At 34.9% G+C, this 6,200-nt stretch overlaps 1 long non-coding RNA gene and 1 pseudogene across 1 annotated transcript; both read left to right on the top strand.

Annotated features, from left to right (window-relative positions):
* Positions 1 to 1,117: 1,117 nt before the first annotated feature.
* Positions 1,118 to 2,179, top strand: LOC146911661 (uncharacterized protein At5g49945 pseudogene; annotated as a pseudogene).
* A 1,870-nt stretch (positions 2,180 to 4,049) lies between these two features.
* LOC146911660 (uncharacterized) lies at positions 4,050 to 5,533 on the top strand. Its single transcript, XR_015018886.1, has 3 exons — positions 4,050 to 4,162; positions 4,635 to 4,721; positions 5,344 to 5,533. It is a non-coding gene; the product is annotated as an uncharacterized LOC146911660 (long non-coding RNA).
* Positions 5,534 to 6,200: the final 667 nt, after the last annotated feature.

Here is a 6,200-nt window from a genome sequence, read left to right as displayed (position 1 = left end):
TTTTTGTAAATTAACGGCATGCCATGATGCCTATTGATAAACAACCAAAATGTTTTTCATAGCATTTTTTTTAATATAAAAGTATCTATTTCAATATAAGTAACCAAACAATCATTTAAACATTCATCTCTTACATGATCTCACATTTTATTCTTGATAATATTCGTATAACCGAAAGACACTAGCAAGAAAGATATACTTTTAGTGTATTAAATATTAGTATATTGTTTTTATAGAATAGGCTATAGTCAAATTTTATCTTTCCTTCCTCATGCTTTAATATGTTCTTTTAATGCACGAAAAAAAAATTCTATGCCAAATGAAGGCCTAGACCCACACATCCACCAACGTCGGGCCGTCTCTGGGTAGGGATGTCAACTTATTTTGTGTGTATGTTTACGTTTTACATGAATAGGAAGAGAGGGGAATAAGAGCGAGTTGAAGGATTTTGACAATACAAGTTAAACATAACGTAAACTACCAACTCTATAAAAATATAACTTAAAGGGTCTAGTCATAATATTTATAAATTGAAGATACGTTAAGTGCAAGATTAACTTCGTGGTGAGTTATTCCGCTTATTAACTCTTTATAAACAATAAATTTAACTAATCTAGTTGTCAAAAATAGTTCTTATGAGCATATCATCTCTACAATTTTTTGTAAAATTTTAAAACTATTTTGTATTTCATTAAATAATTTCAAACGAGCGTACAATAAGTTCTTACAAAGCATAAATAAATATAGGTAATGCGATTAAATGGTTATGAATTTTGAATTGGACAAAACTTATATACAATACCCTAGGTACTGTTTGTACTGGTCTCCAATAAAAACGTGACACCTATTAAATTTTCCAACTCAAATTTAACGGTGTTACTTCTACACTCTCTCTGTCAAAAGAAAAAAACTTGTGAACTCACTCACTACAAGAAATTTTGTATTTTGCGACACTTACTTTGCGACCCTTACCTTAAAACTGCCTCTGATTACACCTTTGCGACAGTTTCTGCGACCCTTAAGCCCAACTGCCGCAGATTTTTTAGTAATTGCTGCGACCCTTAAGGAACTGTCGCAGATTTTTGAGTTATATCACACGTTTTCACCTAATCTACTCACTACCGCTTTCCCAATTTCACTCTCCCCGCTCCCAAATTTCAAACCCTAAGCCTCCAATTCCAATTCCAATGGCAAATCCAAAACTCTTTTTCTTTTTCTTCTTCCTCGCTTCACTTTCACTATGCATCTTCTCAACCTTTGTTCAATCCGATTCTCATTTCGAAGGTTTTGAAGCCGAAGACGTTGACGGTGAATTCGAAGAACCTTCCATCGATCCAGATTCTCTCCGATCACCTCCTTCTCAATTTCTCTCCACCGATCCCAATCCCAATCCAAACCCTAATCCTACTCCTTCTCCTTCTCCACCCTCCGATCTTCCCAAATCCACTCCTCCTTCAACCACCAACTTCGATTTCCCACTCAACCACACCCTGATTTCCAAGTTCCAACGACTAATCCCAAATCCACCGATAACACCAACACCACCGCTTCTGATAATCAAAACGTCAAGCCTCAACCACGTTCCTTCACCGTTGAGATCCTTTGCGGTAGTTTTCTTATCATGTTCGCTCTCAATTACTTCACTGGTAAAAAGGAAAACGAGAACATAACACTTTCATGGGCTTTACAATTTGCTGCTAAAGATTCAATTTTTGAGAAAAATTTCAGTCTTTTAGGGATCGGCGATGGCGGGGATGATACTCCTTTGTCGTTGAAAGAAGGCTAAACAACGTTTAAGTTTTATGCTAGTGGAAGAAGATACTGTCAAGGGTTGTTGGCAACTATGGAGTTGAAGAGTAGACATGATCTTATTGCTAGGATTTATAATATGGTGGTTCCTTCAGAAGATGAGATTACTTTTGAGGTTTATATGAATGATGATGCTATGGATCATGTTGTTTTTGCTATGGCTAGAAAGAAAGCTGCTAAAGCTATGCATAAGGATTATAGGGATTTGCAGAGGTTTGCTACTCTTATGACTCCTCCTACTTCAAGGAAGTGGGTTTCTGATGACCTGGATGGTGGTTCCTAATTAGCATGCAATTTATTCTGAGTGCCTTTCGCGAAAGTTTAACTCTCTCTCTCTCTCTCTCGCATTTTATTGTATGAAGTCCACAGTTGCCAATCAGGTTCATTTCAATTTTGATGTTTTATTAGCATCGCTGCAAAAAGAAAAATATAAAAAAAGTGATAAATGAATAAGATGGGATATTGATGATGTTGTTTTTCTCTCCATGATATGTTGTAGCAGTTGTTGGTTACAACCATAAGTTTAGGCTTTAGGGATTCAATTTTGTTTGTTTGTTTTGGGGTTGCTTATTTTTGTGAATTGTGAACGTGAACTCACTCTCCAAGCTATATTGTAGGGTATATGGGAGTAAGCTTAAAATAGTTTATAGATACGTCATTACCTGTTTCTATAAGTTCTCGTAAACAGTTTCAAGTGCTTATACTATTAGATAAGTTCAAATAAGTTAATCTAAAAGGAATGAGGTGATGAGATGACACTAAATCTCTGTGTTTTAGTCTTGTGTTGTTTCTTCTTAATGATAATGATATATTGTTTTGTGCATTTTGCATAGGATAAGCAGCTGAAGAGGACTTGTTTGGTGTAAATTAAGGAGAAAATTAAGTACCTTTTGGAGACAAGTGGAGTTGTTAGTGGAATTGGGAAAGGAGTTACTGCTAGCAGCATTGGAGTACTCCTTCAGGCTTGTGGATTTCGATTTTATAGGTCATTTGGATGAGATCAGTGTCTACAATGGTTAGTTCTGCACTTTTCCTCTCAGTGGCTTCACTCATGCTCAGGTATCTATTCTCTACTTTAATTTTCGATTTTCATTATTATCATTGTAGTTGATTCCACTTAGTGGGATAAGGCTTTTGATGTTGTTGTTGTCTATGTGTCACTGTCGTGTCTGTGTCAATGGTACATAGCGTATGAGTTCCTCCATAATGAATTAATGATAGTAGTGTCATACACATACTCAGAAATGTACAGCTTATGTATAGGCATTTTAGACTCAGTGTCACATTTGCATATTTGTTGGAACAGATTCTAAGACACTGAAAGAAGAGAAGAGGGAAGAATTGTTTCAAACTTTGTAGGCCAATGATTCTATTGGATGGGCTGTTGATGTCATTGACCCAAAGGAACTCTCCGCCAAATAGTTTTGTATGTGCTACCTTTTCCCTAAATGTTTTTTTAGTTGTATGATGGAAATGAGATACTGGCTGCAATTCAGTTTACGTCATTTATTTTGTAACCTAAGTATAAACTAAACTTGATTTATGTTTTAACCATTTTTGGATTTTACAAGTAGATTTTCTTGATTATTTATAAGTTTTTAATGTAAATGCAAAGTCTGGTTTGTGTATGCTATTACTGCGAAGTCTGGTTTGTGTATGCTATTACTGTATGCAAGGTCTGGTTTGTGTATACTATTTCTACTATCAAGTCTGTGCATTCTATTTCTAATAGTACCTAGAGTGAGAACAGTGGCATCAAAGTAGAGTGTAGTTCAACGGATCAGGGCCGGCCCTAGGATAAGGTCACTAAAGTCCTCGCTTTAGGCCTACAAACAAAAATTTATTTTTCATTAAATTTTTTTAAACAAAAAGGTTTCAAATATCAAAATTTGCTTTAGGCCTTATTTACTTTTGAAGATTATTTGGCCGGCCCTGCAACGGATCCCAGATGCTCTGTTTTAGAGTGAGCTGGTGCTTGTGTACTCTGTACATAGGCAGCTCTGCTATTAAATTTTGATCAAATATAGCTTGCCTTGTAGTACAAAATTGCACAAGTACAAAATTGCTCTGTCTTATGTTCCTAACCCCTGTATCCCATACTTTGCAATGCGGATGCTTAGCTTGAAGTTTACGTAATGGATAAGTTTATGTAATGTAATGTATCAGTTGCATTGCATGATTTAAAACCTCTGTTTAGAAATAAATAATTTGTTTTATACTCACTTTGTGTATTGTGCTATAGGCTATCACATCATCAGGTACAAAGAAAGGTGAGCTGTTTGTGGGCGATGTGAATACCCAGTTGAAGAACAAAAACTACACTACTGATATCAAAGTAGACACAGAGTCAAATGTGAGTTTCGCATTATTGTTTTGATGTTTATGATTTGCATGCCTTGACAGAATTGTCAAACTAATTATTGTATTTGTAATTGATTTTTATCTTACCACCTTTGGAAGGTGTCTTTTGGTTTAATCATTTTTTATGATTGCATGTAAAATTATTACCTTTGACATTGAATTGTTTTATTGAGATCATGTTTTCATTGTCTGCTTTTTTAGTTAAGCCACACACAGACACACATATATGTATATATATTATATCATCCTACATATGCAAGGTTTAATGAAAGTACTACTTAATTGCAAACATCTTGTTTCTTTTGTTTCAACCGGTTTTTCCTTTACATGCAAAACCAGACCGAAGTTCTTGTACTTTTGGCAGTTAAATTTAATTTTATCTCAAGTCATTCTGACTTATTTATGACTTCCATATTCCTATATTATCTTTTCACTAAAATGTGATAAATGCTTGTAAATTCCAGCTTTTCACAACTATCACTGTCACCGAACCTGCTCCTGGTGTGAAGGCTATCATAAGCTGCAAAGTTCCTGATCCAGCATCTGGGAAGGTAAGCTATATTTGTTGTTGTTGCCGCTTGTTAGGAAGAAGAAATTTTGACCTCTTTACAAATACTTATAATACACCAAGTTATTAGTTAGATTGTAAGTTAGTATAGTTATACACAATGAACATGGCAAAAAAATAATATGAGAAGTATAATGAGTGTTAGAGAAAACATACAGGTAGTTTTTTTTTTTTGATCAAGTAAACATACAGGTAGTTGATTTGTTATATTGCTCACAATTTCGTGATTTTTTTTTGAAGTCTACATGTGTTTGATGTTGCCGCGTGCAAAGAATAAGAAATTTTCTGGATTCTTCTTTTTAGTAATGTTTGCAATTTCAATTTGTTTATTGACAGAGTGCAGAGGTCTCATTTTATGATCTCACAGAACTTATACAAAATATAATTGCTTTTTACATGAAAGTATGATCTTATTGAATTTTGATGTTGTTAGCTTTGGGCCCTGTTTGACTAAGCAAGTGTTTATAACATAAATGCTCATTATATGCTTATGTATAAATGTGCATTATATGCATAAATGTGTCAGATGCCAACTCTGCACTTGCACAATTCATCCTTGATTTGGCCTGATCATAAATCTTATATAATCTTTGACTTATTTTTAGGTGGAAGACTTAGAATCACCAAACAGAGCATAGCATTCTTTGGAGTCTATTCATCTCTAGTTGATCAAAACAACTTCCTCACCAAATATCATCTACATAATTGATTAAATTTTCATGTTAGGAACTCAAGAAACCTTATTGTATCACTTGTTTGTATTTTATATGAATGTAAAATTCATATTTTAGTTTATGAATTTGTTCATATTTTTTATTATGAATTATTTTAGTTTTATATATTTTTTATTAGTAAATAGTTCTATTAAAAATTCAGGAAAAAACTGATTTTTTTTTTAAATTAACTCAACATCTGCGACCCTTGCAAACTGTCGCAATATTTTTTTAATAAATAAATTTTATGCATTTGCGACCCTTTCCCCAACTGTCGTAAGTCCCTTGAAATCCATTTGAATCTCCTCATTTGCGACCCTTAGCAACTGTCGCAGTGCCTTTTGCGGCAGTTGGTGCGGCTGTTCTATGAAGGGTCGCAAAAGACACTTGTGACCCCAACATCCGTGACTGTTGGGGAAGGGTCGCAATTGTACATCTGCGACCCTTCTAACAGTCGCAATCTGCCATTTTAAAGGTCGCAAAATGCAGTTTTTCTTGTAGTGACTCCTGCCAATAAACGTGTGGAGGTAGGAGATCTGTACACAAAGAACCAATAAAGTGGCTTGTTGTCATCACAACACAATCATTCCCATTCATATTTCATATGCTCATAACCTCAAGAACAACGTTAACGCTACCAGCAACAACAATGGTACTAATTTCCTCAACCTTGAAACCGCCGGCAGGCGCTGCCAGTTCCCGATCCTTCGGTCAATTGCTCTCCCGTTCAATCCTCCACAACGAGATCA

The sequence above is a fragment of the Medicago sativa genome, chromosome 7, assembly GCF_051527215.1.
Source record: "Medicago sativa cultivar Bolivia chromosome 7, Bolivia_mono, whole genome shotgun sequence".
In the NCBI taxonomy this organism is placed as follows: Eukaryota; Viridiplantae; Streptophyta; class Magnoliopsida; order Fabales; family Fabaceae; genus Medicago; species Medicago sativa.
Note: the sequence above shows the minus strand (reverse complement) of the source record. Positions and strands in the feature narration are given on the sequence as shown.